Source organism: Benincasa hispida, chromosome 9, assembly GCF_009727055.1.
Source record: "Benincasa hispida cultivar B227 chromosome 9, ASM972705v1, whole genome shotgun sequence".
NCBI lineage: Eukaryota > Viridiplantae > Streptophyta > Magnoliopsida > Cucurbitales > Cucurbitaceae > Benincasa > Benincasa hispida.
Window position 1 is genome coordinate 30,364,532 of NC_052357.1, and position 24,095 is coordinate 30,388,626.

A 24,095-nucleotide genomic window follows, 5' to 3' on the forward strand; every position below is an offset into this window, starting at 1 on the left:
ATTAAGTAATTTTGGATTAAATTAGATTCGACCCTAATAGAAGTATATAAAATTATGTCACTGATAAAATTATAATTATATGATCGATAGACCAAATATACTATATGACTGTTTATCTTGATAGACCAAATATACTATATGATTGTTTTATTGATAGACTCAAATATACTATATGATTGTTTATCTTGATAGACTCTAATAAATGTATAAAAAAGTCTTATCAATAATTTTTTTTTGTTATATCAACTCTATCGGCTATTATCACTAATAGAATTTTATTAGTGATACACTTCTGTCATTGTCTATCCGTAGACATGATGGAAGCCTATAATTGATAGATAATGATAGAAGTGTTAGAATAAGTCTATCACTCATGAACGTATTTGATACTTAATTTGTTTAAGATTTGTGTTTAGTGATAAACTAATAGTTTGTCCTTTTATATGTAACCACCTTCATAATCTGAGTCCAAAGAGACAACCAAAGCCTATAGTATGATGAACCCCGATAGAAGTATATAAAGTATCAATGATAGAATTATAAATATATAATTGCTTTTTATAGTGGTAAGTCATTGATAGATTCTGATAGAATTATCTGTACAATCTGCTAATCAAATTATGATATCAATCTATCATGGTCTATCAGGATTTCACTTCTTAATTTATAAATCATATGAAGTTTGGTTTGTGATTTAATGATCTTTGATTTGTATCTTGTATATAGAGATGTCCACGAGATGGGGTGGGGCCAGAGGATGTCATTTTTTGTCTCCATTCCCGCTCTCCATTTCATTCTCCATCTCCGTAAAATTCTCCACGGGGATCAGGGTGGGGATTCCCGCAGGAATTCGGGGAGATCGAGTTTCCTGTAGGAAATTTTTTCCGTTAGTTTTGTTCTTTTGAAAAAAACCAATTAATTTAAATCGCTGGTGTGAGTAAATTTTAATTAAATAATTAACTCTATCACTAAATTGTTTATTATGTTAATTTTATACGAGAATTTGAATTTAAAGATGAATTACTCAAATTTTGATCTAAAAAAATCTAATAAACTTTTTATAGAAAGAAATAAATATAAATCAAACTATTCACATACATAATCTAACTTTAAATATTCAATTTAAACAAATTTATTATCTTGACCAATAAACAATCAAACTTGAAATTTAAATATAATATTTATATAATAATATAATAACATAACACTAAATAAATAATAAAGGGTGGGGACGGGGAATGGGAGGGGGGAGGAGGGTGGGGACGGGGAATTTTCCGTTCCTTTCCCCGTTTAGCTCACGAGAAATTTTTTCTCCCACTTCCTCCCCTATTTCCCATTTTGTTTGGAGTGGGGTCCACAGAAATTGGACATTTCTATTCATATAGGATGTTTGCATTTTAGGTTGGACCAAGTGTCAATAGTCAAGTAGGCCTCCTCAGTCCCGGCCAACAAGACCAAGGAGGTGGGGTCGGCCTTGACCTCTAAGGCTGAGACCAACGAGAAGTTGGCTCAAAAGTTCAACTCCCCTTCTTTGACCCGTCATTACTTTGTCTTGGTTTTGATCTTATTTTCTTCTCCCCTCATTGATTAGATTTTATATTCTTTTGGTCCAAATTCACCCTTAACAATATATATCTACTAAAAAAGATTAAAATTTGAAAAATCGATGAATCAAAAGATTGATCACATAAGTCTAATGAAGAGTTTAGACTCTCTAAACTTGATACTTCTTTTCTTGAAGATTCACCGTTCTTTTGATCATATGTTTGAAAATCCTTTAACTTACTTACGGACACAATTGACCGTGTAAACACTTCAACAGTAGATCACATATTATTAACCATAAGAAGATTTTAAAGAAAGACTGAACAAATATTCAATAAGAACTCACACAAAGCCGCACACCCTTTTTTCTCTAAAACAAAATATGTTCTGCATAACCACACTACTAACCCTAGTAGACGAAACAACTCACTAAATATAGGAACATATAAGGCAAGAAACCGATAAGGTAAGAAAATCTTTTGCAGCAACCAAAAGCAGAAAGCAATGTCGAAGAATATACAACACAAAAGGAAAGGATATTCTCATCGATTTCTTTCATTTTTAGTTTTTGGTTGAAAATTAAGCTCGTTTCTTTTCAATTTCTTATCATATTGTATATTTTTTAAGTATAGAAATTGAATTCTAAGCCAATTTCTAAATTTCAAATATTACTATTTCTAGTTCTTAAAATTTGACTTGATTTTGAAATTATTAATAAGTAGATAAGAAAGCAAGCATGAAATTTAGAGGTAGAAGGAGTATGTGCTTAATTTTTAAAAATAAAAAACTAAAAACCAAATAGTTATCTAACCAGACTTAAACGATTAGCAAACGTTTACTGAGTTAAAACAAATTTTCTAAGTGGTAACATGAATAAGAAGCTTCCTTAATTAAGTTTATGTTGGAATAAAATTAGGCTTGACTAGCCTATGAGGTCGGGCATAAGTTAAATCTGATAAATAAGTGTGACTTGACATTTTGCCATTGTATAATTCATTGAAAAATACTAAAACTAGATATGGACCTTAGTGCAAAACCTATCCATAAACCTAGGTGGATAATGAGAGGGGACAAACAAACCCACCCTAATTTTCTAGATTGTAAGTCAACTTTTCGATGTGTTTAGAGATCCAACATAAATAGTTTAGTGTAATTATAGTGACGAAGATTTGAGTGAACATATATGTAAATACGAAATTAATCTATAATCATATTCTTGATCACATAAGTGAGAATATTATCATGCTTGAAATTCATGATCTCTTGTGATCAAGTTAATTAGTTGTTTGATTGGTGAGAGGTATGTACAAGACATTATATTTGTTATGACAAAAACAATCGATAAGCAAAAATTCGTATCTTTGTACCGATCAATTAATTTTCAACTAATTTAAATTACTATTTTTTTTTGTCTAGAAAAGTAAAATACTATTTTGTGTTTATATAATATTTGATTATGTTAATTTTATAATTCTTTATATCAAACAATTTTTTTCACAATCTGAAAATTTGTATTAAAAAATTTATGCTAAGTTAATTTAAGAGCATAATTAGTCTATTTCTTTTGCCATTAGTTTTAAGCATGATAATTAAATTGAAATTAAAGTTGGGATATAGCTGATAACCAAAAATAAAGAGAGCAAGGCTACCAACATCAATGATTATTATAATATATATATATATATATATATATATATTATTATATATATATATATAACTAAAAATCACCCATATATCAAAATTTTCATGATTGATCATGTCCATATGTATTGTATCTCTTGTTTCAACTAAAAGTAAATGAATGTTCCCAACCACTCTGCATTACTACTTCATTTTTAGAGTCCGTTTGATCTTGTTTTTCTGTTTTTTTGGAACTAGAAATAGGAATATATTTTGATAACTATTTTCTTTCTTGAAAAAAAGAATCGAGAACAAAAATTTGTTTGATAATTATTTCTATTTTTTTTAAAATAATGTGTATGAGATTAGAAATCAAAAAGAAATTATCAAAAGTTTATATCATCTAATACAAATTAAGTCTTATGCACAACTAAATACAAAAAAAAAAAAAATTGTAAGTACCGTTCAAATTTTGCCCAAATTTGATTGAAAATTCATCTCTTGCTTGAGCAATTTCTCAAATGATTTTAACACACATCTAACTTAATATATTACCATTCTGCAAAATTTAAATTTCAAAGTTCAAGAAATATTTAAATTTACCTATTTAAAATTAAAATAATATATAAATCTAAATATTAGAAATTTATAATTTAATAATATTAAAACTAATATATAAATTAAATATAGTAAACAATAAATATAATAAATAAAAAAGCAATACAATATAATACCAAGAAATATAATAAATAAATAATAAAAAAGAAATATCTTTTACAAAAAGAAAAAAACAAAAGAAAGAATACCTCAATATTTAAAAAAAAAACAAAAAGATCCAAGAAATGCTATGGATGGGAATCAAACCCAAGTCTGGGAGTTAAAAGATTGATTATCTAACCCACAAATGGAGCAAAGGCTAGATTGGAGTTGGAACAATTAAATAAGGAAACTATTTTTTGTAATTCTCAAATTTGACTCTTTTTTTAGAAACATTTATTAAATTTTAAGAACAAGAAACGAAAATAATTACCAAACAAGTCGGTTTTTTGTAATACAAGAAATAGAAACAGAAAACAAAAATATTATCAAACGGGCTCTTAGATGCTAAAGCACCCCTTATTCTTCTTTGTAATTTAAAATCAACTTTTTATTTTATTCTATTTATTATTTTTTTTTGCAATTTAATTTCTAGAAAGAAATTATATTTCTTATTCTAAGCTAACCTCTAAGCTTGTGCAAAGAGGTCCATCCAAAGTTGAAACTACTTTATATTTATTTATTTTATTTTTCAATAGGCCTCACTTTCATTTCTATAAACAAAGTATAGGTTTGAATAGTTCATAATTTTCTCATTCCAAAACATTGAAAAATTCAAATAATCACTTCAGTTATGTTAGAATACTCAGTGCATGTTTGGAAATGATTTTGAAATTATTAATTAAATCATTTTTATGAAGTTCATAATCACTCTAAAACATACTTTTAATCACTCAAAATTAACTTAATATTTAATATTGTACTTTTAAATGTAAATTTTACATCATTAAAATTAGTTCCAGACGATTAAAACATATTTAAAAGCGATTTTGAAAATGAAAAAAAGTATTTTTAATTAACCATTTCAAAACCATTTTCCAACATGTGGTATGTAATTTAGTTGAATTGAATCATTTGTAAATTTTGTAGTGAAATCTAATTTTGATAGACATGGTAATGGAATCACAAACCAAATAGCTTAGCTTGGTCTATTTTGATGATTATTGAGGAATTAATTAGCTTGCTTCTATCTCATAACTATATGAAAAACCATTATCCATTTTATAAGCTTGCTTCTATCATACTAAAAGTTTACTCATATTCTTGTATTTTCTTAAATTGGCATTTGTTTATTATGTGCCTTACATATGTGTTTCCCTAATGAAGTATATATTTCTTTTAAATAAATAAATAAATAAACCAAACTTGAACCAAGATGCAAACTACTTCAATTTTTCCAATGTTTGAGAACACTTTTAGTTTAGCAAATTTGGCTTTTCATGGCAAAAAAGTATCCTGTGTTAAAAGCAATAATAGTTTTCTATTTTTTAAAATTATGATTTATAGTTTTCACTATGGTTAAGAAAACAAAAATCTGAATTCCTAATCAAATTTTAGAAATAAAAATAAGTTTTCAATATAAATTTTTTAAACCCTGTTCATTTGATTTTTTGTTTTTTGTTTTCCTAAAATTAAGCCTATAAACAATATTTCTATCTCAAAATTTCTTTCTTTGTTATCTACTTTTACTAATGGTTTAAAAAACGAAGTTAAATTTTGAAACCTAAAAAAAGTATATTTTAAAAACTTGTTTTTGTTTTTGAAATTTAGCTAAGAATTCAACTATTGCACTTAAGAAATATGCAAATCATTGTAAGAAATTGTGAGGAAATAGACTTAATTTTAAAAAAAAAAAAAACAAAAAACAAAATGATTACTAAATGGGACCACAAGTTTTTAAAACTTATGAAAACTTAACTTGATTGTTGAAAACATTAAATAGAGTGAATAACAAAATATAGAAATTAATTTATGGACAGAAATAGTATTTATAAATTTAATTTGTAAATACTAAAAATAAAATAATTTTAATAATATATTTTTGTGAAGGTTTTATGGAGTTTTGTTTTGGCCTTGATTGAAAAAAAAGAAAAAATAAATAAACTTAAAACTAAACATGATATGAAAACCACACTTTGAAAATTAGGAACTCTTGAGTTACTTTGGGCACCTAATTTCAAATCGGAAAATTTGTCAATCAATTGATGTCAACCTAGAGAGAAGCATTATTCGAATTGAATTACCTTTTGATCAAAGACTAATGATTAAAGAAAACTAATCTTTTATTCAAGATTTGAACACTCTACATTTAAGTTGATTAATCTTACTTGATGACTTAAGCATGTAACCCTAGATCAAGAATTACAAAAGATTGGCGATGAATCTGGATCATCAACCCCTAGAAAAATTATCATTCCCAAAATTTAAAATCCAAAAGTTATCTGACACAACCCAATAACAGGGCTTTATGTAGTCTCGGCGCAACCATAACAAATACAAAAATACTATTACTTAATATGTCATAAAAAAGATAAAATTGAAAATTACTAAAATTACATCAAAATTATAAAATAAAATATAAATAATAATTGGATGCCTGAAATGTTTTCTTAAAAAGGAATGATTTATTTTTTTAGACAAAATTGACACAAATATGTATAATTAAAGAGCTTTGGATAAAATTACTTATCATAAAAACACTTCAAAATCATCATTTACTCGTTACTATTTTATCATTGTTCGTAAATGACTTTTTGTTGCTGTATATGTGCTTTTGATTTTTGTGTTTCTGTAAAATCAATTCCAATGGTTAGCCATGGATACTTTTGGAGAACTCTTTGTGATAGATTAAGCTCCCTTTAAATATGCAAAAAAATTAATTTTTTTTTTTTAAAGGAAAATAATAGCATAAACCAAGGTCCCTCCACACAAATAGTAGAGGAGAACCAGTCAGGAAGACATAAACTTTTTAGAAACTGATAGATTAAATAACTATTACTAAATTTCTCTCGTAATTAAGATATCCAATAAGATGAAAGACTTTCTTATAGAAATAAAAGCTCTTATGAAATAGCAAATTGTGATAATTAAGTTAGGTCTTTTAAAAATAAAATCTGGAGCTAGGAGGAATCTTTTAGAAAATACCTATTATCAATGTAAAGCTTCTTTATTTAAATTTAGGTCAAATTTAAGTATCTTTCAAGATAAGTATGTGCCACATTTGACGAATGAACAACTCAACCTCTTGAGTCATTGTACCAAACAGTTAGATGTATATTAAAACTAGGTATCTGCATCTCAACACATCATCTAACCTCATCTAAATCAAGACGTACACCGAAAAATATGAGGCAACAAGGATACCATAACATTATAGATTACAGAGTTAAGTTGATCATCAAAATTGAGACAATACATACGTTAATATCGAGCATAAAATTTACTTTTAGGATAACGATGAAAGCATATTTATTGATGTATGGATTCAAATATATATAAATATCTATATATTAGTTTATATCCCTAAATCACATAAGTGAGAATGTCATACTTGAAAATTAGAATCTTGAGATAAGTTTAGTGGCCTTATTGATAATGGGGAGAGACATATCATGTGAGTATAAAGTAGAAATTTTAAAGGGAGGGGCTACCCATATATAATTTTATAATGACGTCAAAGTTTAGTGTATATATTCTTTTTGTTCTTGAACGACTTTCAACTATTATTACAAAGGTCTATTTGAAATTTAAGTGCTTAAAAATGTATTTTGAAGTGAGAATAAATATTTTTAAGCACTTTGAAGTTACACAACTAAGTTTAGATATTAATCTACGCTGGCAACTATGTTTTTATAAAAATAAAGTAACGAAGTAAATTAGTTTTATGAATAGATTTCAAATATAAACGTGAAAAAGTAACTTTAAAAAGTGATTTTCTTGAAATTAATTTTTCCATATTTATTAAACGTTAAAAACTATTAAGATTTTTCCATATTCACTTTTGATGTGGATGAAATCAATCTCAAGTGAAAACATAAATTTAAATATTCTTTTCTTTTCGAAAGTTCAACAAGTGAGAATAGGAAATTTAAACCCAAAAATTCGCTTAACTGCCACGATACAACAAGTTAAATTCGTTTTAAAGTTTGAAATAGTTTTTCTTTTTAAGGTAACAAGAAGTAACTTTTATTTAATATATATGCCTTAACCACAAAATTAAAGATGAAGGCCATAACAATGGACATTTGTCATTTCTTCAACACCCTATGTCTTGTTACACTTTTTAAATTTACACTACCCAAATTTTTGAGCATCATCCTTAATTAGAGAGCTTATTCATGACCATGCCTTCACTATTTAAACTAGGAAATGATGAATTAATCAATATCTTTGATTACTAATCCTTCTAAGATGTTAAAAATCTCTTTTATCTATTCTATATTTTGATAATTTAACATATAATTTTTCATGGTATAGGCTAGGAGGGTTTTTTCTTCTTTTTTTCCCTCCCTATGCTAGGTCTAACCCTAGGATTGGGCAAACAGCTCCATCCAAAGTTGGCTGCTACTTTATCTAATTTTACTAGACCTCACTCTTTTCATATGCTAATTAGCTAGTATAGGTTTGTTTGTTTGTTATTTTTTAAAGCTATAATAGGTTTAGATATGAACATTTTCTTATGCCAAAGCATTTACCTTTAAATAACTATACCTAAAAACGCTATGTTTGGTAGAGATTGTGTAACACTTCGAATTTTCCTGTAATTTCATTAAATTATCTTCAAATATTTGGATGTTATTTTGATAAATTGAGGTTAAATATTTAATTTGGGAGGTAAGATAATTAATTTAAAAGGTATCGGTAAAGAATTGAGATTTTAATTCAATTTAAGGAAAAATTGAATCAATTTATTTGGGGGAAATTATGGGTTTAAATTTTTGCTTCCTTTTAGTTTAGGAGTTTGAATCCAAACTAAAACTGAAATAATGAGTTAGGAAAAGGAAATTGGGTTATTTTATTTGCTTAAGGATTAAAGATTTTAAGAAATTTGAAGATTCATACCCTTCAAGGAATTTAAATCGAATTTGGAATTTAAAAAGGGAGTTAATATATATATATATATATATACTTATATAAGAAAAATTGATACATATTCTAATGCCGCAGATTACAAATTTAAAAGGAAAAAAAAGAAAAAAAAAAGAGTTATTGAACCCTAAGAGGCTGTTTGGGGCGCTAAGATGATATAGGATGTCTGGAGTTCTGATGTCTGGGGAGTTGTGTTTGGGGTGTAGAGTTGTATTGTCTGAGTTCATATGTCTGTTGTTTGGATATGTAAAGTGAAAGAGTTAAAGAACATGCAGCGGAAGTATCAAGGATTCATACGCATTCAAACTCACTAATTTTGGCAGAAACTAAAACATGCTCTTCTAAAAAGAGGGTTTCAAAATCATACCTTAGATGAACTCTCCAAGAATCCGAACATACAGCAGCAGTCTTCACCAGATATCACCATGAACCACCTCAAAGTCTTCCCTACTATCCTCTTGGGGCTTTAGACAGATTGTGGGACTCAAGAACAACTTGAAAAGATGAAGAACAATGAAGAACACACAGCAGCCAGACAAGAAGAACAGTTTCTTCTCACAAATATTTTTCTCTCAAAATTTCTGCATTAGTTCTTCTCAAATGATTCCAAACTTCTTTATATATTGCAGATGAACATGCAAAGAAGTGAAATGCATGACTTATAGCTCATGCTTGGAGAATTAGTGAAGAGAACTTAATGACTTTTGTGTGAGCATGAAGATGAAGATAATGGAAAATCTGCATAATCCATTTTGTGCTTGCATGAAGATGACTTTTGTGTGAGCATGAAGATGAAGATAATGCAAAGAAGTGAAATGCATGACTTGGTATGCAAAAACCACTTTTCACTTTTCTTTTAAAAACATAAAATGATTTCAAAACCATTTTAATTGAAAAATGATTTTCTTAAATTAATTTATAATATTAATTAATTTAATATCAAATATTAAATTAATTTTTGCACAATAATCATCTTCATATATTTAAATCATATTTAAATATATATTCTCTTGTTTCGTTTAATTTGAACGTTTCAAATTAATTTCTCAAGCTACTCTAAAGCTTATCCATTTACGAGCTAGTAGGGGGACCTTGCGAACCTACAGATCATGGGCTCCAACGATTCGAGATTAATCGGCTAAACTCATTAGTCTGATCTAACCCTCATTAGTTAACTATTGGGACACTCCACTATAACCCATAGTTGAACTCCCCTCACTATAGATATATTATGTCCACTTAATAACCATAATCAGTAAGTCAATCTTTCATAGGTTGTTCGTAATTACAGCTAGGTCAAAAATACCGTTTTAACCTTGTGAATACATCTTCTTCCTTAAGTTCCTATTGATCCTCTAATGAACAATTCTGATTCATAATCTTTATGAATCAAATCCTTTCTCTATCATGAGAAGGCAGGCCCCAATTGTTCAAAACCTGGAATCAGTACTTAAGAGAAGAACCTATTTGCTAACCTTAAATAGGTCCCCAACTATGTCCCCAACTATTCATCTTGCAAGGCTATGTCCCCAACTATTCATCTTGCAAGGCTATGTCCCCAACTATTCATCTTGCAAGGCTATGTCCCCAACTATTCATTCGGTCTTATCCCCAAAATAGTAAGCTTATTGAGTAGTGCTGTTGGGCTACTCTCATCGTTTGCAGATCAAAGGATAATCCCGAACAAACAGGAGTTCATAGCTAGCTTAGGATTAAGATCGAGTTAACCTAGGTTACATATTAAATGAAATAGTAAGTTTTAACTGTAAACAGTCGTTATAAGGAAAAGTGACTATTTTCGTGGTCCAGTCTATATGCAAACTCATTGCATAGGATGCCCCCATTCTCATATCTCAACATGAACGATTTGTGGATCACATCGTTTGTAGCACCTTACAACTTCTTGTAACAATTAAAGAGTGGGCTGCATCCAATAGTGTTACCAGGATGAGATACCCAATTTCATCCATATACTTATTAGACCATTTAGGCTATATACTGTCAACTTGATCTTGTTTATGTCACTACATAAAGTTATAGCATTCAGACTATAGCCAAGGATGCGTTTATTAGATTTTCATAATAAGATGCAAAATCAACAAGTCAATATTATTGATAAAATAGAATGTTTAACACGAACTGCAAGTTCTAAGACATTCCCAACAATCTCCCACTTGGACTAAAACTTCAGTGAGAACAAATATACACAATATAATGTTGAGATACATAATGGAAAAAAATACAATAAACTAGGGCATCTATAATACCATAGACATTCTCCCACTTGCCCTAGATTACACTACTCGGAGTCCTAGTCCAACTAGGTGGCCCTCGAAAACTTTAGCCAAGAGGGTCTTGGTGAATGGATCAGCAAGGTTGTCTTCATAGGCTATCTTTGTGACGAGCACATCTCCTCTGTGTACGATCTCCTGGATGAGATGGTTCTTTCAATGTGTTTTCCACGTTTGTGGCTTCTGGGTTCCTTTGACTTAGCAACTGCACCACTGTTATCACAATACAGTGTGATAGGCAGGTGCATATTTGGAACGACTTCCAAATTAGCTAAGAATTTGCGTAGCCATATTGCTTCCTTAGCAGCTTCGCATGCAGCCACATATTCTGCTTCCATGGTGGAGTCAGCGATACAACTTTGCTTGATGCTTCTCCAAACTATAGCTCCTCCGTTAAGAGTGAAAACTGACCCTGAGGTAGATTTCCTAGAATCTACGTCAGTTTGAAAATCAGAATCATTGTATCTTGTAAGGATTAAATTCTTAGGTCCATACACAAGCATATAGTCCCTCGTTCTCCTTAAATACTTAAGAATATTTTTGACAGCGGTTTAATGACCGTGTCCAGGATTGGATTGGAACCTACTGATGATTCCAATTGCAAAACATATGTCGGGACGTGTACACAACATAACGTACATTAAACTCCCAACTGCAGAAGCATATGGAATTTTGTTCATCTCCTTAATCTCTTGAGATGTCTTAGGACATTGTTCCTTCGACAAATGAATTCCATTCCTGAAAGATAATAAACCTTTCTTGGAATTTTGCATATTATATCTTGACAACATCTTGTCAATATAAGATGTCTGAGACAGTGCTAATGTTCTATTCTTTTGACCTCGAAAGATCTGTATTTCTAGAACATACTGAGCATCACCCAAATCTTTCATTTGCAACTGTGATGCTAACCATCTCTTTACGTCAGCAAGAAAACTTGTCTCATTTCCAATAAGCAAGATATCATCAACATATAGAACTAAGAATGCTACAGTTTTGTTGATTATCTTCTTGTATGCACAAGGTTTATCATCATTCTGTTCAAAGCTATAAGATTTGATCGCAGTGTCAAATCTTATATTCCAGGATCTAAACACTTGTTTCAATCCATAAATGGATTGATTAAGCTTACAGACTTTCTGTTCCTGTCATTTTTCGACGAACCCCTCTGGTTGAGACATAAAAATACTTTCATCAAGATAGCCATTAAAAAAAAGCTGTCTTGACATCCATTTGCCATATTTCATAGTCATAATATTTGGCAATGGCAAAAAGTATTCTTATTGATTTGATCATGGCAATAGGAGAAAAAGTTTCTTCATAATCAACTCCTTCTCTTTAGGTAAAACCCTTTGCCACGAGTCTGGCTTTATAGGTCTGTACCTTGCTAGTTTGGTCTCATTTTTTCTTGTAGATCCACTTATAACCTATAGGTATAACACCTTGTGCTTGATCTACAAGTTCCCAGACTGAGTTGAAGTACATAGACTCCATTTCATCGTCTATGGCTTTTATCCATTGTTCCTTGTCAACATCTTCCATTGCCTTCCTAAAGTTTAATGAAGCCTCTAAACCATCATCTTGTATGATATTTTGAGTTTCTATTAAACCCATGTAGCATTCAGGTTGTTGAATAACCCTCCCACTACGACGAGGCATTCCCAACTCTTGGGATGGACGTGATGGGACAACAACCGTTGTTGATGGACCAGCTTGATCAACAACTCTTGTTGATCTTTCTGTAGTATCTTTAGACAATTCTTGCAATATTAGTTTACTGCGAGGTAGATGATTTTTAATATGATCATTTTTCAAGAATGTTGCATTTGTCGATACAAACACTTTATCTTCTTGGGAATCATAAAAGTATCCTCCTTTTGTCTCCATGGGATATCCTACAAATACGCATAATTTCGAATGTGTTTCCAATTTTTTAGGATTCTGTACCAACACGTGTGCTGGACAACCCCAGATACAGAAATGATGTAAACTTGCTTTGCGTCCTTTTCACAATTCATATGGTGTTTCTGAAACACTTTTGGACGGAACAACGTTCAGAATATAAACTACAGTCTGTACTGCATATCCCCAAAAGGATTGAGATAATTGAGCATAACTCATCATAAACCGAACCATATCCAATGAGGTTCGATTTCTCCTTTCTGCAACAGCGTTTTGTCGTGGTATTCCAGATGCTGTGAGTTGGGATTGAATTCTATGATCTACTAGATAGTCCTGGAATTGCAAATCCATATACTCATCACCTCGATCAGATCGAAGTGTTTTAATTCTTTTACTTAAATGATTTTCAGTTTCAGCCTTAAATTGTTTGAACTTTTCGAGAGTTTCAGACTTGTGACTGATTAAGTAAATATAGCCATATTGAGAGTAATCGTCAATAAAACTGACGAAGTACTGATATCCTTCTTGAGCTTTAACATTCATCAGACCACAAAGGTCTGAATGTATAAGTTCAAGAGGTTCTTTGGTACGAAGACCTTTGTCAGAAAAAGATATTTTCGTCATTTTTCCCTCAAGACATGATTCGCATGAAGGTAGGGAACTGTCTTCTAACTGATTTAGATGATCGTTTTTTACCAATCTCTCAATCCTATTGAGATTAATGTGACCAAGCCTGAGGTGCCAAAGATAGGCGTTAGGGATTAATTTTCATCCATATCTAAGGGCCTCAAGCCACGGGCCATTTGTACATGTCACAAAAAATCAACAAATATATGATACCTATGCAATAAGGGACTAGGGGAAGTTACAAAAAATAATAACAAACCAACTTGCAAACACCGAGAACGTAATTAGTTAGAAAGCTTCAGCATTGCCTCCCCCCTTGTGATCTCCCTCTTTCGTCTCACCTTTAATGTGGTTAGTCTTTCTTCCTCTCTTCGCATAGCTGAACACCAAGTCTGCCAATCGAAGTTTGTCTACGCCGTCCAATGCCAACCTGCTGCATTCGATCAACCTAGCCGTCGCTCTCTGTTCATGTTCAACCAGTCGTGCTCTAGATCTGCTTGCGCACGCCAACTAGTCGATCTCCACCAACCAACTGCATGTCACTGTCTCCTCAGTGCCACCACCGTGGGTTACCGTCACCAGAGTTGGAACTCTCTAAATCTCTACTTTGGGTGAGTTTTCCTTGGGTTTTTTTTTTCAAGATTTTGGTTGATGGATTTGGAATGTGTATAATGGTTGCCCTAAACTTGGTGTTGGGATGATAGATTCAAAGTTTGATAAGTGTCGAAGCAACTATCCAGTAGCTATCGGGGTGATTGCAACAAGTTCAAGTAATGTTTTGGATATTTTGGTAAGCATTCAAGGTGTTGGAGCTTTTCGTTGGTTATTTGGCTTGTGCTTTGGGTTTACTTATAACTTGTGGATTTTCTTGGAATTCTTGAATGCCCATCAAGTTCTTGGGCTAAAATCTTTTGGGTTTTATTTTAAGGTTGAAATTGGAGTTTTTGGAAAGAAATTAGATGTTCTCGATTGGAATTAAAATCTGTTTTGGTGGAGATTTTACAGACTGAAATTTTGGAGTGATTGTTGATCAAGCTTCACTTTGAGTAAGTTATTTGGAGTTGTTTATGTGAATTGACGAATGAAATTTCGGCTATATTGGTTTGGTTAAAAATTTGGGTTTTGTGTTGTAGGTTCTATTTCGCATTCTTTAGTTAGTAATCGATTGTTTGTTTGGAGAACAATATTTGGACTTGCAATTTGAGGTAAGTGTCTTTCTTCTAGTTCGCCTTTGAACTAGTCGTCCCTCTCTGCATGATAATGATTGGATTGTTTAAATTAGAGTGATTGGACTATTTATTTTTGATTGATTGGACTGTTTTGATTGTAATGTTATGTAAAATTAACTAAGGACGTACTGGTAATTTAACTCCTAAGATAAACGATTGTAAATATAACAAAGGAGTTATATGTGAACTGATGCACGCTAAGTTTTTATGGTTCTTGTTAACTTCTTTATCTGGGTAGGTGTACACATACGACTGATTGTGTGCTCCTCCAAGACCACACCATGATTGTATATGTGCACATTTATGACTGATCCTATACCTTCGAGATACACATCTACAACTGATGTGTGCTCCCTCGGGGCACACTTATGACTGATTTATGTACCATTGGGTTACATACTACGACTGATGCATGTTCCTTCGGGTTCATGTTTACGATTGATTCGTGTACCTTTGGGATACACACTATGACTGATGCATATTCCTCCGGGTCCATGTTTACGACTGATTTGTCTACCTTCGGGATACACAATATGACTGATGTGTGTTCCTTTGGGATCGAATTTATGACTGATTTATGATCCTTCGGGATCACTACGGCTGATATGATATGGATGTACACCGATGCCTAGATAAACTAGTTAACAGGCTACCTAGAGAGCCCAGTAGCGGGTCACTTACTGGGTATTGTTATACTCATCCTTTCTTTTTTTTATGTTTTTTAGGAAATGACAGAAATAGGCTGGCGAGTGATAGATGGGACTCGTGACAGAGCCATATGGGGACAAGAAAATCGCTTCTGCTGAGTCTATGTTTTTTTTAGTCATTTAAATGTTTTGAAACTAGAATTTAATGTGAGATAGGAAATTTAATGCTTTGAATGTTTTATTCTTAAAAGTTTTTAGGGGGCTCCGAATAAAGGTTTTATTTATTTGTTCATTTATTGTTTATTGACTTTATGAATTGTTTTGAAAGTTGTCTCTATCGTTTTAACGAGTTTAACTTTAATGGTCAAAATGTATTGGATGTCCATGTAGAATTATAAGTAACAACCGTTGTCAGAGTACTCGAAAAGTCAGGTTGTCACAGACTGAGTTCATCTTGCTTGTGCTCTTCACCAATGGTGACCAACAACAAAATTTATTTGAAGTCGAAAGGTTGATGTCTCGTTTAGTAACCATTTAGTTTTTTGTTTTTCGTTTAGAAATGAAGCATAGAAACACTTATTCCACCTCTAAATTTTCTTCTTTGTTATCTAAAACTCGTTACCAACATTTTAAAAAGCCAAGAAAAATTTTGAAAACTAAAAAAAATTTAATTTTTATTTGTGAATTTAGCTAAGAATTCAACTCTTGTACTTATATAAAGATGCAAATCATAGTACGAAACTGAGAGTAAATAGACTTAATTAATTTTCAAAAATCAAGAACAAAAAATAAAATGTTTACCAAATGAAGCCTGATGTCTCAATTTTATGGAAATATCGATGAAGATATTTTCAAATGTTGATGTAATCCTTGTATTAAATTTAGCATTGTTGTTGTATTTTCAAATGTTGTTATTAAATTTTCATAGAAGTAATAATTTAGCATTTGCACTTTAATTTGTGACGGTTTAGTCCTTGTACTTTCAAATCTGTAATAATTTAGTACTTAAACTTTTGAATGTAACAATTTAGTCCATGTACTTTCAAGTTATTGACAATTTAGTCACTACATATTGAAAAAATTACATCAAACTTTATTGTCAACTTCGATTATGTGATGAAGTAGTTTTTATAATTTATAAACAAACCCAATGGCTTTGACTTTTTCGTATTGGCCTGTACATTATCCCTATATAATGTTATCCTAAAGATAATAAAATCGCTTCTCCCTTTGTTTGTGGATGTAGCTAACACATTGTTAGTGAACCACTTAGATTTGTATGTTGTTCTTGCTGTTCTTTATTATTTAGCCGTTGCTTTGTTTCTTCACAAAAAATGGTATTAGAGTCAAATCGTTAGGGCTTAAGATATGCATTTCTTGATAGACGAAGATATTTTCTTTGAATGTGAAGATCAATAAATTTACTAAAAAAATATTTTCAGTTTATCGCATATCAAGATGCAAGATCCCAACAATTAAGTAGTAGGAGCTATGGGTGTCCCTGTTTGGAAATTGAAGATAACAAATGCAGATGATCATGATCATCTGGTATATTTGTTATCTATGAAAAAAAATTCAAATCAAGGTGGAGATTTGTTGAAATGTCTTAAATCTATTGTCCCACATTTGAAAGGAATAGAAAAATCACGAGTTCCTATAGCTGAAAGGAATAGGAATGAATTCTTACTTCTAAAAGGGGTAGGCATGTAATGGGTTCCAAGTAGTATAAAAAGGACCATATGACTTCGATTTCTTTTTATCCATATTCTCATGTACAATACCTCTATATTTTATATTTATTCTTCTTGATTAAGATAATTAAAATACATCTCTTATTGTTCGTAGATGTAGCTAACACATTGTTAGTACACCACGTAAATCTTGCATTGTTTTTTCTTTTGTTCTTTATTCTTTGCTGGTCGATTAGTTTTTGTCATAAAACTAGGTGTTCCTAGACAACTATAACGTTCTAGTAACCATTCTCAACCTGAAAAATTATTAACTCTAGCTACCACAACAATGCAATTGCTTTTAAACAACAGTTTGTTACCAATTTAAATTATATTTTGCAATGTCTATTATATATCCAATAGTCTAAAATTATTAGCAACCTCGTATTAACCAATAAACTTTGAGACATAATCATCAACCTAGACTTAAAAACTTAATTAAACTTTGAGTAATTAGGCAAAATAACAAAAGAACAACCTACTTGAAAATTAAGTTGAAAGATTTTATTTTGATATTATGATCTTGTAGTTTGAATTAATGCATTTGAGTTGATAGATGAAGTAAATTAACCATTTTGATACATAAATTTTCTTCAATACAATAATTAAAAGTATGATCATTGCATATGAAGAAGAGGTCAAAACAAAGTTATTTAATATGATTTATTTATGGATTTGTGATCCTATATCCTGATCTAACGAAAAAAAAAAATAAAAAAAATTATGATCTTTGCTCCCTCTCCATGAGTTATGAGTTTTTAAGTTAGGTCAAGGATTTAGAATCCATATACTTCTAATCTTTTATTCATTTACAACTTTCAATCTTTTATTTTACAAAGTAATGATTTTGATTTTGATTTTAATATGCTTTTAAAGTTAAAAGGGTGTCAATCTATTTTTAAAATTTATCAAAAAGGTATCGTTGCCAGAGAAATATTTTTATAAATTTATGTCTACTTTTTAGTATAAATAAATATAAGAATACGTAAAAAATGAGCGTATCTAAATTGGTGTTCTATCAACTTACGTGTTATAAAAATAAATAAATAAATATAAGAATACGTAAAAAATGAGCGTATCTAAATTGGTGTTCTATCAACTTACGTGTTATAAAAATAAATAAATAAATATAAGAATACGTAAAAAATGAGCGTATCTAAATTGGTGTTCTATCAACTTACGTGTTATAAAAATAAATAAATAAATATAAGAATACGGATTTGGATGTAGAATCACTAAAAATTTTAGACGTAGATGCTTTAATTTATTTTTCTTTCCTTTTTAGATTAAAAATTGGACTCTAACTTATGTTCTTTTCCTTTGAAAATAAAGGTTTTTCCTCCAATATTATTTCTTTCAAATAAAACAATAAATTTAGATAAATACAAACAAAAATAGAGTTCCAAAATAACTCAAAAGAGAAAATAAAGGGAAAAAAAGTGAGAGATACAATTCTTTTTTCAAAAGAAAGAAAAATATTGATATACAATTTCCAAAAAATAACTCTAGTAAAATGTCAAAGTGAGTATAACTCAACGATATAAAGAATATAATATCAATCTCGAAGTCAGGTCAAAATGAACATAATTGAATAGACATAACACTATTTTGATGTAAAAAATTTGATTTCTCAGCTTCACATATTGTTAAAAAAATTAGAGGTGAGAATTTCGATTATTTAGAATTGTATGATAACTCGACATAAAAGAAGTTTGACAAATCGAGATTAGAAACTTTGAAAATTTGGTTAGATTCAGCTGAAATTTCGTTTGTGATTTCCCTTAATTTTATAGAAAGGAGAGATAAAAGTCATAGCTTCGGTTGGAAGATCACACTCATCAATGGTCCCTTTGTTTTTGGTTCTTTACAATAAATGAGAGTTTGAATTTAGGAAAAACTCTCTTTCCAACCGACATATAAATATTTACGATAAAGAAAAGACATATATTTTGGTTATATTTCAAAATTCTCTCACTTTAATGTTTGTATTTAAATAGTCTCTCCACTTTTAAAAGAAAAATTTGAAAGTTTAGGGACATTAAATATATTTAAAAGTTAATGGATCAAGAGATTAAATTTGTAATTTAATCGAAAAATTATAAATTTTTTAACTTTTGTAATTGTAACCTATAAAATCTCAAATTAATGCAAAAGTGAGTTTTACTTAGTTATATTGGAATGTACTGCGATTCAAGAGGTCAAAGGTTCAATTCCCTGCCTCCGTAATTGTTGTACTAAAAAAAAAGAACTTCAAACTAATAATTGCATTAAATCCTGTAAATTTATGAATGAATCAATTTACACTCACATTAGTGATTCAGAGCTATTTTCATTTGACTCCATTTAAAATGGACTAAAAAACACTTAATAAAATCAAATTTCTACTTAAATTCTACAAAATAGAAAAGAGAGATAATTCTTTCTAAATAAGTGAAAAACAAAGGAATATTAGAGGAAAAACCACCACTACTTATTTAGTTTCCAAGATTTATTTCTAATATTACGTTTAGAGAACTCTTATACATGAATATTTCTTAGTAGTTTAAAACAGAATCTTAACAAAGATTAGGAGAGGGGAAAATTAAATTTGGTATAATGAAAATTAGGGCAAGAATTCTTGAACAACCATTCATACCAACCATACATCATGTTTTGATCCAGGATTTCAATTCTTCTATGTTTTAGTATTAGTATATTGTTTCATGGTATTAAGGGCTAAAATATAGGAAAAAACTAGTGTTTTCACGATTTTACCATCTAGTTAATAATGTTCCACTTAATCCCTATTTCATGGCCACATTTCTTTTTTCAAAACTCATCTTTTTTCAATAATGTTTTTGTATAGATATTCTATTAGATATGAACATATTTAATAACATTCATGTTTATTTTAGTTATGTTTATCTCTTTTTAAATAATTTTTTAATATAATAGTTATGAAATAGGGAGATCGAATTTCTATATATATATATACCTCAAACATTTTACAGAAAATGTTTCTCAATATAGATATATTTGAATTAAATAAGGATATATGATTATTCTTTTGTGGATTTCATTGATTTATGGACTCATTAGTTTGTCCCCCATCTTGAAATTAAAGAGAATTTTATGTCTCAACTTTAGAAAAAAGAATTTAAATAGACATAAAGCCATATTCCATTTAGGTTTTGTAATTACTTGAAAAAAATATTCAGCTAATTCCTCTTGTCTAACCACAAAAGTCAAGATTTCTTCTTGCAATTTTTGATATTTCACTTTATTACTTGTGGGGTCCTTTTCCCCTAATTCTCTCATTTCCAATTAAAACAAAAAACAATTTTAGGTCTCCTATACTACATTTTTAAGTAGAATGAAAATGAGTGTCATACATTAAGCAACATAATAATACCCATCACCATCAATTTTGATAGAGGAAGGGTATCAATTCATACATATAGATTCTAGAATTATATCAATTAAAACTCTTACAAACAATTATCAATTTAAATTCTGAATTTTAACAAGTATATCAATTTTTACTCTCTATTATATGTTTTGTTTGGATAAACATTGTATGAGATTTATAATTTTATCAATTAACCTCTTAAACTTGACTAAGCGAATCAATATGCATCCTCAATAAAGATTTCTTTGAAAATCATCTGCAATCATTCTAGTTGTTTATTTTGTTAGTCTTAAAAGGTTTGGAATGCCTCAAAGTGGAAGCAATTGATTGTTGTTGTATCCTGATTTTGATTTACAGAACATAGCATTTAGAGTGATAGAAACCAAGATAAACTAAAATTAATTAAGCATGCATTTTTTGCAGTGAAAATAGAGAGGAAAAGGGAAAAGAGAGAAACTCACCCTTGAAGAACCCTTTTTGTGTATACTCTCTAACAATACCACCACAAGTCAATCTCCTCTTGAATTCCCATTCATAACAATTTGAAGACAACAGCCAATGCTCCAATAAAGAACACCACCATGAGATCTTCCAAATTATTCTTAAAGTGAGAATCAACATAGAGGAGTGGACTTCTATTTCTATTTTTAATTTTGGTGTAGGGAGATTTTCGCTTTGAGAGAAGAATTTCATAGGGAGAAAATCACAGAGTGATTGAGAGCAAAATGAAAGAGCAAGATCATGATCCAATTAATTCTATGTGAAACCACGTATATGAGAAGTTAAGGGGGGTTGAGGGAGTTATTGATAACTCCCTTCCCTTTTTTCTTAATTTAAAAAATACAAAATTCAACATTTTTAATAATAATAATAATAATAATAATTACATAATATTCAACTATATGTTATATCACATATAACATATAACCTATCGTTTATGTTTCATTACATATAATATAACTTATAGTTTATTACACTCTCATATAACCTATAGCATTAATATGAATCATATTCATATTAATTTTTACTTATAATTTTTATACGAATCATATTTATATAATTAATATTTAAATCATATTTAAATATTTATTTCTCTTTAAAGCTTTATATTATAGTGTATCATATAAATTATATAAATTATATCTTATATAGTTAATTTCCTTTAATTAATTTGAACAATTCAAATTGATTTAAAATTAATTTGATTCTCATTAATCCTTATTGAGCAAACAGAGGGTCCTTATGGCCTATAGATTGAAGCTCCAATGATAATTAAACTCTTTAATTAAATTAATCAACCTTCATTAATTGTTGGCCACTCCACTAAAGACCGACAACTGCACTCTTCGCACTATAGATATATTTCTGTGTTCGTTGAAACAATCAATCAACAATACATTGACCCTTTACAAATTGCATGTGAGTATAGTTGGGTCAAAATTACCGTTTTACCTCTGTAGTTACATCTAACTTCTTAAGTAACACTGATCTCTCTAATGAACAACTAGTTATAGTCCAACTATAACCGAACCCCGCTCGGGCCAGGAGAGGGTGTGACGCCACATTGTTCAAGTCTCGAAATCAACCCTGAAGGAACTGGTGAAGGTTTTAATATGGAAGTGGGGATTGGACCAAACTTAGTTTTCATGGAACCATACAAATTTTTTAGAATATAGAATATGCAAATCAAAATACAACATGCCATCAAAAAGAAAAAAAGAGAAATTAGGGTTTAGAAACCCTTACCTTTGAAGAACGAGTTTCTTCACGAATTCCCTCTTCCAAATTGTCACGAACAAAAAGATCTTCGATGAACACGTATTGTCACGAAATCGAAACCGTCGAACTATGGACTCTATAGAGGAAGCCTTCTGTATTCTCTTGAGATGAGAATCACAGGCATGGTGCGGACTCTGTAATTTGGTAGAGGGAAGATTGAGAGAGAAGGGAGATTTTTTTTTTTTTTTTTTTTTTTTTTTTTTTTGGATTTTCTCAGAGAATCATTCTGGATATAATCTTTGTGATTTCATTTGTAAAAAAACCACACAAAATCTCACGTAATCTCCCACTTATTATTAAGTTGAGAAATCAGGGGCGGGAAGGTTATTTCCTCCCCCTAATAAAATTCAAAATATAAATAATATAATTAATAATATTAATTTTAGTTTAAAAATAAAACTATATAATAATATATATTAATAACTACATTATCATACTATATTATATATAATATATATTATGTTATATCATATATAACATATAGCCTATGGTTTAATATTGTATCATATACAATATAATCTATAGGTTTAATTCTCTCATCAATGGTATTTAATATAAATCCCATTTATATTAAATTTAATTATATGAATCCAATTCACATAATTAATATTTGAATCATATTCAAATATTTATTTCCTCTCAACTAAGCTTTATATTATAATGTATCAAATACATTATAGTAATTATATCATATATAATTAAATTAAATTAATTATATCACATATAATTAATTTCCTCATTTAATTTGAACAATTCAAATAAATCTAAAATTAATTTTCATTAAATCCTTGTTGAGCTACAGAGGGGACCTCATGGACCTGTAGATTGAAGCTCCAATGGTACTTGAATAATTAATTAAGCTCTTTTAATTAAATTATTCAATATCCATTAACTGTCGAGTACTCCATTAAAGACCGACAACTACACTTTTCGCACTATAGATATAACCAGTTAATAGTGCGATGATCCATCACAAATTGCTCGTAAGTACAGTTAGGCCAAAATTATCAGTTTTCTTCTATAGTTACATCTAACTCTTTAAGTACCACTGATCCCTCTAATGAACAATAAGTCATAGTCCAACTAGACCAAACCCTTGCTGACCAAGAGAGGGTGTAGCGCCACATTGTTTAAGCCCTAGAATCAGGCCTTATGGAAACAATTTATCTTCTTACCCCGACATTGGGGAATGAGTGAATTTCGTCTTGTGTAGCCGTGTTCCTAGTTCCCCAATTAGATGAATCCTCAAAATGGTAGACTTATTGAGTCGATGATCTGGCCATTCTCACCCATACAAATCAAAAGACTGCCTTCATAGGTAGAAGTTCAAAACTCACTCAGGATTTAGGTCATGTCACCTATGGTCATCTTGGTGAAATGTAAGTCTCTATTATGAACGACGTTATTTAATGAGACTAGTCATTTCGTGGTCCAATCTTATATAAACTCCTTTGTATAGAATACTCTCGCTCACATGTCTCTACATGAATTATTAGGATCAAATCATTTATAAAACTTTACAACAATTGTAACATCTACAAAGCGGGCCATATTTGTAGTGTCACCAGGATAAGGTACAAAACCTTATCCATCTACTTAAACATGATCCACATGTATGTCTCCACATACATGTTTATGTTACATTTAAAAAC

General features: G+C 29.9%; 1 long non-coding RNA gene across 1 annotated transcript; it reads right to left on the reverse strand.

The window, feature by feature from the left end:
* Window positions 1-569: 569 nt before the first annotated feature.
* On the reverse strand, window positions 570-21,403 carry LOC120085503. The gene is made up of 3 exons (XR_005483975.1): window positions 21,126-21,403; window positions 9,218-9,307; window positions 570-868 (listed from the first exon to the last, which is right to left on the reverse strand). It is a non-coding gene; the product is annotated as an uncharacterized LOC120085503 (long non-coding RNA).
* Window positions 21,404-24,095: the final 2,692 nt, after the last annotated feature.